This window comes from Mesocricetus auratus, unplaced genomic scaffold (assembly GCF_017639785.1).
Source record: "Mesocricetus auratus isolate SY011 unplaced genomic scaffold, BCM_Maur_2.0 Super-Scaffold_100691, whole genome shotgun sequence".
Classification (NCBI taxonomy): Eukaryota; Metazoa; Chordata; class Mammalia; order Rodentia; family Cricetidae; genus Mesocricetus; species Mesocricetus auratus.
Window position 1 is genome coordinate 19788348 of NW_024429267.1, and position 12372 is coordinate 19800719.

At 39.3% G+C, this 12372-nt stretch overlaps 1 pseudogene; it reads right to left on the reverse strand.

Moving 5' to 3' along the window:
* Positions 1–1469: 1469 nt before the first annotated feature.
* LOC101840811 lies at positions 1470–1997 on the reverse strand (annotated as a pseudogene).
* Positions 1998–12372: the final 10375 nt, after the last annotated feature.

Here is a 12372-nt window from a genome sequence, read left to right on the forward strand (position 1 = left end):
CCGGATTTCAGGAGTATGGCTCAGTGCTTAGCTGTGGGTTTATCCCTAGTGCACAAATGAACTTTGGGATCCCATTCCCTATGGAGTGATACTATTGTAGCACAGATACATGGAAGAGGGCCTAGGTCCTCCTCCAAATGATGTGACAGACTTTAATGATCACCCGTGGAAGGCCTCACTATCCTTGGAGAATGGGTGGGGAGTGGGTTGGGGGGATTGGTGGAGGGCATGGGAGGATGGGAGGGTGAGAGAATGGGGGAATTGATATGTAAAATAAGACTGTTTCTAAGATGAAAAATAAAAACCCTTTTGATAGTAGAATGTTAGTTAATCTTTAATGGAATAACATGTCTCTTATATCTGTTTTCACACAATGTATTTTGATTGGAATTTGTAATCTCGGCACCAGTGAATCAGAGATATGAGGGTCTCCAGAGCCTGCTGTCCAACTAGTCTGGCTGAAATGATGCACTCAGGATTCAATAAGAGACCATGTCTTGAGCAATAAGGTAGAGCATCACTCAGAAAAACATTCAACATCAATTTCTGACCTCCACATATACATGTACATGAACACATGCACAAAGAGGGATTTAGAAACTAATATATATATATATATGCATATATATATTGTTTCCATTTCTATCATTCACAAATTTTAATTTCAATTTTGTGCTTTGTGTATACATTTCATCTGACAAATATAAAGGAAGAAAGAAGCCTTGATATAAGGATTTGTATATATTCTTATGGTAACTTATTACAATAGATTAAGTTGAATCCCTGGGAGGCTTGCTCTTTTTTGAAGGGACACAGGAAGAAGAGTGAATCTTGGGGAGAGCAGAAGAGGAAGAGAGGACAGGGAAGAGTAGAAGAAGGGGAAACTGTGGTCTAGAGTAATATATGAGAGAATAAAAGAAAAATAAATAAATAATAAGCAAAGAAGGAAGGAAAGGTGGGAGTTAGGAAACTTGGGGGTGATGGAAATGACTGGCATTTATTGTGATAGTTCTACATATACACACCCATTAAATATGTATTGTGTGTTCTTCTGGAAGGACTAAGGCTTATGCGACCTTTAATTGAAGCCCAAACAGTATTTGTGTTCCTTTTCTCTAATTACTTATGTTGTTAATAAGCAAATAATAAAGTATTTAGTCAGTATTTCTCAAAACCATTGAGGTAATTAGAAAAATCTTAGAAACATGAAAATCAAGATGTACCCAATGACATATAATGTCTAAGTGTAATATAGAGCAACCTGGTTTACTTTCAGGTTGACTTTTATGAAGATATAGTTTCAAAAATGTTCTTTTTTCTGTTTCAAAAAGGTTTATTTTCACTTGGTCCAAGACCTGGGAGGGGCTCCAGGGCGGTTACAAAGCTGGCTAGTGGCTTGAGAGGTTCGGGTGAAGGTCCTGAGGTTGGCTGGTGGAGAGCAGAGGGAGCCCCTTGGAAGGTGAGGCCTCCTAATCATGCTTGAGAGTGAGCTGCTCAAAGAGATACTCGTCCAGAGTCGGCTGGGCCATGCCAGTCTGCGCTGGCTGGGGGCCGTCCAGCCTGTGGATGTTGGTCAGGTGGTTGCCCATCTTCTTTAGGAGCTTCGCCTTCTTATCCAGGAAGTGGCTTTCCAGGAAGTCACAGAGATGAGGATCTGTGCGACCAGAACCCAGGGAATGAAGATCCAAGAGGGCCTGGTTCAGGTTCTTCTCCAGGGCCAAGGCAGCTTTATGGCTTCCTGGGTTTTACCCCACTCATCTTGAGAGGTTTCTGCACATTCTGGAAGAGTGTGCAGAAACTTGAGTTGACGCTCGGCGCCCTCGCGCTTCTCCTCGGCCACTTCGCGGAAGAAGTGGCCCACACGCTCCAGAGCCATGTCATCCCGATCAAAATAGTAGCCCAGAGAGAGGTAGTGAAGCCTACAGGTGCAGGTTGACCAGGCGGTTCACGGCAGCTTCCACTTCAGTGGAGTGATTTTGACGGATCTGGGAGGCCATGGCTGATCCACTGTGTGGAGTTAACCGCTGACTGGTCCTAGGAGCCAAGGGCAGCGAGGAGAAGGTCCCAAAGGCTGCGGCTGAGAAGCGGCTGGAAGCTAAGGGGGTCCCCGGGTCTGTTCCGTCCAAACACTGTTGAAGCAAGACACAAATCCACGGGACCTCCGAAGCTGCTCCAGTTTCAAAAATCTTAACTGAAATGTTCTCTAACTAAATTTCGTGGTGCATTAAAAAGGTAGCCCATCAAATTAAGTAATGCTCATCCTACAGGGGCTAGGATGTGTTGATACAAGAAATCCATCAGTACAACTTACATTTATTGAACTAAAACAAACAATCAAACATAGGTTCGTCACAATTGCTCCGCAAAAATCATTAAACTTTAGCACCTATCTATTATAAAAACCCTTAGTATATGAAGACTAGTAAGGCTCTTTGCCTAGAAAAGCCAACTGTATTAGTCCATTTTTAGTTACTATAATAAAATAACTGATGGACTGATGAACTCTGTGAAGTAAAGAATTGCTGTTTCATGGTTCTGATCTGAGCCAAGTGGTCACATGTGGTGATAACCTTGCTGGCAGTGTCCTGAGGTGGTGGTGAACATTATGTAGCAGAAGGCAGGGAGTGTAGGCTTTCATCTGATCTCTGGCTTTTTATGTAGTACATGCTGTTGAATTATGGGTGCTGCATGTAATGAGCATATCTCATCCTAACCACCTCCCAAATATCATACCTCTGAACACCATTATCTAGTTGTTTTATCCTTTCTGTCATCTATCAGGGTGGACATTGAACTCCGGTGTGACCCTCTGTCTGGGAGTCTGGGAGTGCACTTTCCTAACATTCATTTCTGAAGCACAGCTTTTCTGGGCAGAGTTTCCTGGCTGCAGTCTTTTGTATTTAAATTCCTTTGCTACTGTGAACATTTCTGGTTACTTTCTCCAGTGTATGAAGCTCCTGCTGAGGGTTTCTGTCAAGTGAACCCAGACAGCCTTAAATGTTATCTGTTTCTTCTCTCTTGCTGCTTTGAGACTCCTCTATGTATTTAACCTTTGAGATCTAGATTCTAATTAGTCCTGGATTAGGCTTGGTTGAATTTAAAATTGACTGGGTATCTCTTACTGTATACTAGAATACCTGTCTTTCTTCGTGTTTTAAGTTCACTATCAGCTCTTGGAATTAGCTCTCTGCCCTTTAGCACTCTCTGGGAGCCAGGCAATCCTTCTGCATGTTTTTTTTTCTATAATGTTAAACTAAAGCACTGCCATCTTACTTCCTTTTGTAACACCCAGGAAGTTATTTCTGTGTACAAATAGCTATTAAAATTGATGTTTCACACTTCTGGTTTTATTTTTGCCTTTTTTAAAAAACAGATTATTTTGTCATACAATGTATCTTGATTAGGATTAAAATTTCCCATCACTCTACTCCCCTCACTTCGTCCCCACCTTCTCTCCCATCCACTTCCTTTCTATCACTCATTAGAAAAGAACAGGCTTCTAAAAGATGACAACTAAGCATAACAAAATAAAATAACAACCATCACATCAAAATTGGACAAGGCAATCCAAAAGAATGAAAAGAGCCCTAAGAAGACACAAAAATCAGAGACCCATTTGTTCACACATTCAGGTGTCCCATAAAATACTGAGCTGAAAACTATACCATATACACATGGGACCTGGCGCAGACCTTCATAGGTCCTATTCTCGCTGTTATAGTCTCTGTGAATTCATATGGATCTTTTCAGTCATTCAGAGTGTCTTGTCCTCCATCCCTTCTCGCTCTTACCTCTCCTCCCTTCTCTTCCTCAGGGTTCTCTGAACTTTGAAGGGAAGGATTTGATGGAGACATACCATTTAGAACTGCAGGTTTCAAGGACTTTCTCTCCTCCCTTCTCTTCCTCAGGTTTCTCTGAACTTTGAAGGGAAGGATTTGATGGAGACATACCATTTAGAACTGCAGGTTTCAAGGACTTTCTCTCCTCCCTTCTCTTCCTCAGGGTTCTCTGAACTTTGAAGGGAAGGATTTGATGGAGACATACCATTTAGAGCTGCAGGTTTCAAGGACTTTCTCTCCTCCCTTCTCTTCCTCAGGGTTTTCTGAACTTTGAAGGGAAGGATTTGATGGAGACATACCATTTAGAACTGCAGGTTTCAAGGACTTTTTCTCCTCCCTTCTCTTCCTCAGGGTTCTCTGAACTTTGAAGGGAAGGATTTGATGGAGACATACCATTTAGAACTGCAGGTTTCAAGGACTTTATCTGGATAGTGTCTGGCTGTGGGTCTCTGCATTTGCTCCCATTCACAGTAGCAGGAAGCTTCTCTGTTGATGACTGGAAGGCACTGGTCTATATGAATATCATTAGGAGTCATTTTATTGATTTTTTTAAGACTGGTAGTGTTTAGTTTTACCCTAGGTCTCTGGTCTCTTGGTTCTTGGTGTTGCATATGGGTTCCATCTCATGAAATAGGACTTAAGTTAAATTAGATATTGCTTGATTATTCTTACAAGTTTTGTGTCACCGTTGCCCCAGCATGCCTTTCAATCAGGACAGATTGTAGGTCAAAGGTTTTCTGGCTGGGTTGGTGTTTATGTTTCTCTTTTGGTAGCTTGCAGAGTGCCTTCGCACACCAAAGGTACTGGAATGGAGGGGTGAGGGTTCCATAGAGGCGCCAGCTTGACTTCTTTGTGTTCCATGTGTTATATGGATGCTGTCCTTGGCAGTCGGGGCTCTGAAGTCATTTTGTAGGGAGAAGCCATTGTCTTAGCAACAGCCTTGGTTGTTTGTAGATTTCCATGGGACCCCTTTGGGCAACAACTCAATTGAGTACAACCTGGTCCTGGTACTTGAAGCCTTATTTGGTGACAAGAGATGGCCAGTTGGGGCTCCATATCTCTCATTTGGATCACCTTTATGTATTTTAGGAAGTTTCCACTTCACTAGGTTTCCATATCATCCCTGCAATGTCCCTCAATCACAGCTATCTCTCCTCTCATTCTCTTCCTCAACCCTATCTCCCCCTTTCTTCCACAGGTGATGGGAACATTCCTGTCCCAACCTGCCCCCAGTCCACCTATAAAATCTATTTTATTTCTCTCTCTCAGGGAAATCTAATGTGTCTCCCCTAATCCCTTCCTCTATACCTAATCTCTCCAGGTCTATGGATTGCAGCTTGAATATCATTCATTTAATGAGCAATTACACATATAAGTGCATAATATTATATTTATCTTTCTGGATCTGGGTTACCTCATTCAGGATGATTTTTTCCTAGATCCATCTATTTTTCTGCAAATGTCATGATGCCATTTTTTTTTAACAGATGAGTAATACTCGATTGTGTAAATGTACCACATTTTCTTTATCCATTCTTCTGGTGAGGGACATCTAGGTTGTTTCCACACTTTCTAATCCTTTTCAAACAGTTTATCAACTAGGGAATAAGCATGCAAATATATGAGCCTATAGGAACCATCTTCATTTAAACCATCATAGTTCTCACAGTTTCCGCTCCTCTTAGTCTCACTGCTTTTGTTAGAGGTGTGGATCTCTTATTTATTACTAGGCTCTTTTACATAATTTCCATGTCTCATTCATTTCTATTCTGGTTTCCACCCAAGATTATGTACTTCTTCTTAGTGACTGGATTTACTTTAGCTGACTGCCCAAGCCAATGGCCTGTGAGTTTGAGGTCAGCCTGGTCTACAGAGCAAGTTTTAGGACAGGCTCCAAAGCAATACAGAGAAACCCTGTGGGGGAGAGAGAGAGAGAGAGAGAGAGAGAGAGAGAGAGAGAGAGAGAGAGAGAGAGAGAGAGAGAGACTGACTGAGATTTAGTCATAAACAGCCCTCATTTCTCCTGCTGTCAGACTTCACTCCACCAGGGAGAATCGAGAAAGAGCTGGTTGCATTAAACTGCCACTTCACTCAAATTTCTTTTTAAATTAAGATTTTGGAAATATGCTATAAAATTTGATTGATTAAAGTACAAGTCTGAAATATTTATAAGAAAGAAGTTGTAAGACAATTATTTTTCAAGTTTTATGTCTGTCTTTTTGTGTTCTAACATATTTGAGAAAGTCAGGTATGTTGAGTGATTGTGATTTGAATGTCTAAAGGAACTTGATTAATTATGTATGTAAGGGGTACTAAATGCTTTACAAAGATTATATCTGTTAAATATAGGAATTATTCTATAATATTCAAATAACAAGTGATTGTGAAACTTCTATTTCAGGCAAAATTTAGGAATAAAATAAGATTTCTCAAGTGATCTACTTTTAAGCAAAGCTGGATTTTAAAGTTACAAGCTTAATATGGTAACATAAAAGTAACAAAGGCTATCTTTCCACTTATGAAAATCTACTTTTTCATATTCACACATTTAAAAACATCAAAATACCTTTTTCTTATAGATTGTATTCAGTATTGTATTTCAATAATTTGGAGTTAAAAACTATGAAAATTGAATAACATAAGAAAATCATGTTGAGAACACTTTGCTTCTTAGAAATGAAAGATAAGGGAAAACCTATTAACATGGATATCAAAAGCTAAGACAGGCAGACTAGTTCTGAGAGTCAGCAGTCAATGGGTAAAATGAAGCTGGAATAGACTTCAGTGCTAGCAGGTATTATGGAGAGATGGAGGGATAGTTCGGAGAGTAGTCAGTCCCATATTACAGGCAGGGTGCAGGGCCATGAGAAGCTTGAACTTTAGTGGGTGACTCCAAGGTTTCTGGCCTTAGTGACCAGGTAATAGGAATGGCAGTGACATTCACTGAGACTAGAAAAGCTGTGGAGGAAGTGACTGTGGGCGAGAGCTGGCCATTAAAAGCTTAGTTGCAGATATAGGTTTTTGAGGTACCTGCTAGGCATTTAAATGGAAATGTCAAGCAGGGCAGTGCACGTATGATGACAGAATAAGGGGCTTGACTGGCTTTGGATGTCACTTCCACTCTTGTGAGCAGAGACTTTGTGAGCTCTACCAGGGAAAGAAGAATACAAAAAATAAAACAAAGTAAGTCTACAAAAACAGTGAGAAGAAAGAGAAACATCCATGTGGCTTGTTAGAGCCATGGGAAGATGATTAATAGTCTTCATGACCTCCAAATGTTTCATCTTGCTGGATGGATTGGAAATATAATTTAACATTTTGAAACAACGCCGATCATTTTGATGTGTTGGGAAGTCTCTTTATCTAGAGACTGTTAAGACCCTTGTGGTTGTGGCCTTGTGCTTCTGTAAGTTAACTTAAGCAACTTTTATTATCTTCTGTTAGAATTACAATGCTCTTCACACATGGAACAGCGCAAGCAGACCTCAAGCTCCTTGACTCTCGCCTGAATCTTGTAAAAACATTTGGGACAAGTAGCTGTCAACCTCTTACTTCAGCAGCTGTAGTGCACATCAGTGGGAACTCCACACAAGGGTTTATGGCTTTTGTTATTCTCAGGTTTTCCTTTTACTGAACGACACATTCTTTTTTTTGTATCTCCAATGGTGATTCTTGTTTTTCCTTAAGCATCATCCAGCATAGAAATCTGTTGAATACTTCAGGAACGTTAGTATATGTTTTCTGATATGTGGATTTCAGGTTTCAGTGTGGTAGGCTTCAGAGTTCTAACCAGTGCTCTGTTTCCTTGTCACCACTCCATTTCCCCGAACTATACAACTCCCCAAGTGAACCCTGGGACTCTGCATGTGGTCTTAATAGTGTGTGTATTTAGTCTTAATATAATCCATTTTTTTGGACAACAAATTTGCGTGAATACAGCACAATATTTTTAAAAACTATATTTTGAATTGAAACGGGATGATATCATTTTATCCCCTCAATTTCCTCTCTCCAGCCCCTCTGAGGTGTCTTTCCTTCAACCCCTCCCATGTTTCCTCCCCTTTCAAGTTAATAGCTTCTTTCCCTCTGATTACTATTGTTACATACACGTATGTATGTGTATGAATGAATGTATAAATACAGCCCGCTGAGTCTGTTTTTCTTGTTTAAGTGTATAAGATTTCAGGGCTGAACTAGCTATTAAAATCATTTCATGTATAAGATACTAAACATATCTGCTCCCATCCAGAATAGTGCATTTGATTTTTAAACTTAATAATAGAGTCTTGCTCTAATCCTGTGAAGTTTAATCTTACTAGCTCAACCAAACCTATCATCTGGCAAATAATGTTTGCAGTTTGTCTATGTCCTAGCTCATAGCCAAGTTGGTGCTACTTGACACCCTGAAGGCAAAACTGACATAGTGGTGAAGGCATTGTCACACATGTCTGTCACTTAGCACTTACCACACCAGGGCAGCCTCTGTGACAGCTCTTTGCTTCCCTGCAGGCAATGTGGCACATGAAGGACAGGAATGTGGAATCTGAATTCTTGTTCAACCACACTAGCTGTGTAGGCTTGGCCAGTTCCCTGGCTTTCTATTTTGTTTCCTTTATCTGTTAAGCAGGGATATTGAGAAATGCCTTGTAGAATTGTCAAGGGGAAAAGTGGAACATGTACTATAAACCGAACAGCATGATGCCTGTGCAGGGTGAGTAAGCAATGCGGTTTTTGTTTTGTTTTGTTTCCAATAAGGTTTTAGTAATTCCTTTCTCCTGAATAAACGGAGACCTGGGAGGTTTAATTCACTTCCCCAAGGTCACAGGTGATCAGAAAATGCATGGCTTGGTGCTTTTTCTCGTCTGTATGAAATTTAGTCAACAATTATGAGTAAATCCCACTCTTGACATCAGCTAGGTGGATGATGAGACAGTTATTTAAGGCAATTTCACTTCAGTTTTTTTTCATTTACTAAAAGAATTTTGTATCTTCATTTAAAAGTATTAGAAGATGTGTATTTTGTGTAATATTGTCATTTCTAACTCCACAATGAAAATTTTTCTTCATTTGCTTTCTCTTTTCTTCCTTTTTCTTGGTCTACCTCCTCCCCAGCTAAAGAAACTGATTTTAAATGAATAATACATGTTAAGAATCTAGTTATTTTATTTTACAAACTATGGATTTTGGGAGGAACTTAAATAGGAATTATTCCCTATGTAAGGTAACTCCAGTAAAACTTTTATACATATACATATATATGTATACATGTACATGCATAGAGCATATATGAAATAGATGAGGGTGTCTGTCTAATAGTAAACAGCCTTTTGGATACATAGCTAAAAATGATATAGATGGATCATATGGTAGGTTTATTTCTGCATTTTTTAATGAATCACTACCTTGATTTCCATAGTGACTACAAAGATTTCCAATCTTTATTCCCATCAATGGCCCATAAGGAGTTCATGTTTCCCTTTTACTTGCCAGCATCTGTCTTTTCGTACTTTAATCTTACCCATCTGGCTGAGGTAAGATAATGAAGAACATATATATATATATATTAAATATATACATTAAGCACACACATACATGCATATTATACTGCGGGATGCTACATACAAACTTATTGGAGTGGGCACCATGGCATGGCTGAACACAACAAATGGTGATGAGAAAGTAGAGGAATTAGGACACCCATTCACTGTCTGTAAGAAAGTATAGTGGTGTGATACAAGTACTTTCGAAAATAGTTTGGTAGTTCCCTAAGTTATGATATTACGTACCATGCTGTTAATCTATTCCACACAAAGATATCTAAGAGGTACTAAAACATTTACTCATACAGATATTTTTAGTGGTGACTTCATTATTAACTTTCTATATGGCTATAAATTATAAGCAACTGATGTTCCTATATAGCCAATGCTACTGAGCAAAGGAAAAGAACATAGTTTGAAACATACTTATACATATAAGATTTGAAAATATTAATGATGAATTAAATAAGTCAGGAAAAAGAACGCATTTTGTATAATACCATTGAGTTATAAATCTAGAGCTGTGGATCTCAATCTGTGGGTTGTGATGCCCTTGGGATCTTTCACAGGGGTGGCCTAAGACCATCAGAAAACACAGATATTTACATTATGATTCACAAAAGTAGCAAAACTATAGTTATGAAGTAGCAGCAACAATAATTTTATGGTTGGGGTCCCCACAACATGAGGAAATGTATTACAGTGTCACAGCATTGGGAAGGTTGAGAAGCACTGATCTAGAGACTATAAACTAATTTGTACTGAGAGCAGATGAGCAGTACCTGAAGACAGGAGTGGTGACAGGGCAGGAAGTCATCAAAGAGAGTGGTTGCCAATTTAAGGGATGAAGTTACAGTTAATAATTTCATTGTGTTGATGGCCTCAGAGATATATACATTTGTGAAAGACTGACAAATGGCATACTTGTAATGTGTTAAGTTTATTGTATGTTAACTATATGTCAATCAAATAGCGATAGTAAAATTAAAATAAATCTCTTAAGTTAAAATGTAGAAGATAAAAGAGGATCCATTAGTGGTGTCTTAAACACATAAATCATTGGTGTACAGGAAGTTGGTCATCCTGTAGCACAATAATGGTTGGACACAGAAAATGAGAAGAGGGAGAGGACTTGACTGGGCCCTCCTGGAAGCATAAATATATTGGAAAAGATACCATATACCCATTTATGACAGCTGTGGCCAGAGAATCTAAGAGCTAACTGTAGGTAGTCAGAATCAAGTGATATGAAACTAAAGTCTGTTGTTGACATTGACTTGGCACTATACACTATATGTAGTATGTATCAATAAAATTATTTTTTAATCCGTATAGTTCAGTAGTTGTTTAAATTGCTTATGTATTATATCAATTTATATGAGCAAAATGATCACTCCACTTTATAATTTGAAGGAGGCTGTATTTGTACTGGAAGTAGTGAAATATTCAAAGAGGTAAAAAAATCATCAAGGCCCATGTCAGAGCTCTCTGGCCATAAATAAATTCTGTTTTGTTGTTCAGTTTAATGAATAATGTGTCTGGTTACTTTTACAAATAAACTGCCCCTCCTAGACAATCTTGTTCTATTTATTTGACTCCAGATATCATTCATATTCACCTTTATGGGTGAAGTAAGTTGGCAGTGGGCAGTGAGATAAAAGAAATAATCCTTCTTGGAGGATGTAGGTAATGCTAGTTGTTATCGATGATGATCACACACTGTTACTAAGATGTGATCTAGGGGATAGCAATTAATCCAGAAACTGGCAACTGGTCAAAGTGCAGAGAATAAGTGACTGCGGCCTGCTCAGCCCTAAGTAAGACATCTACATCACATTTCACTTCCAAGGCTCAGGTAGTATCTCAGAAGATGGATGGAAAGATTATAAGAAACAGAGATCATGGAAGCTTGCTGCAAAATAATGCCCACTGGACATGACTCACAATATCTGGATTGCCTGTATAAAATCAAGCCAGTCAGCATTCCAGTGTAGTGATAGAACTGTATCTTAAGGCCCTACCCCTAACTGAAGAGCTATTGACAGCTGATAACATCTAGGGGATGGAGAATCAGTTTTCTGCAATAGTGTGGCCCATGGCAGGTTGCCTATGCTCAAGCAGATGGCCCTATACTCATATGTATAGACATCATTAATTGAATTTAGTGTATTATAAAAACAAAAAAGAGAAAGAGGAGGGATGAAGGTGGGAGGGTGTGGGAAGAATTCAGGAGGAGTGGAGGAGAGGATTACTAAGGAATAATTTTAAAAGTGAAAGACAAAACAGTAAAAAAAAATCACTCAAAACATTAGCACCAGGGAGTCTAAGCCTTTGACACCCTGTTGAGAATGGCAGAACCAACAGGATACTAGCTAGCTTCTTTAGCATAGTTTGTGACTAACAAAATATTATTTTAATTAATAAAAACTTAATTAATTTTGCATCCTTGACCACAGTTTCCCCTCCCTCCTTTCTTCCTATTTTCTACCCTCTCTTTCTGGCTCCCCCGTCAGTCAATACACTCCTCCTCTGTTTCTGTTCAGAAATAGGCAGGCCCTCCATGGGTATCAACAAAGGATGACATATCAAGTTATTGTAAGACTAAGTACTTCCTCTTGTATTAAGGCTGGACAAGGCAATTCACTATGAGGAATAGGTTCTCAAGAGCCAGGCAAAGTGTTATGGATAATCCCTGTTACCATTGTTAGGAGTCCCACAAGTAGATCAAGCTATCAAGCTACACAACTGTCACATATACATATACATACATATATGGATATAGGTGTGCATGCTTGTGTGTGTGTGTGTGTGTGTGTGTGTGTGTATGTGTGTGTGTGTAGAGGGCTTAGGTAGGTCCCATGCGGGCTCCCTGATTGTTGGTTCAGACTCTGTGAGTTCCTGATAGCCAGATTAGTTGATTCTGTGCGTTTTCTTGTGATGTCCTTTCCCCTTGTCGCTCCCCTATTATTTTTCCTCCATCTCTTCAGCATGAT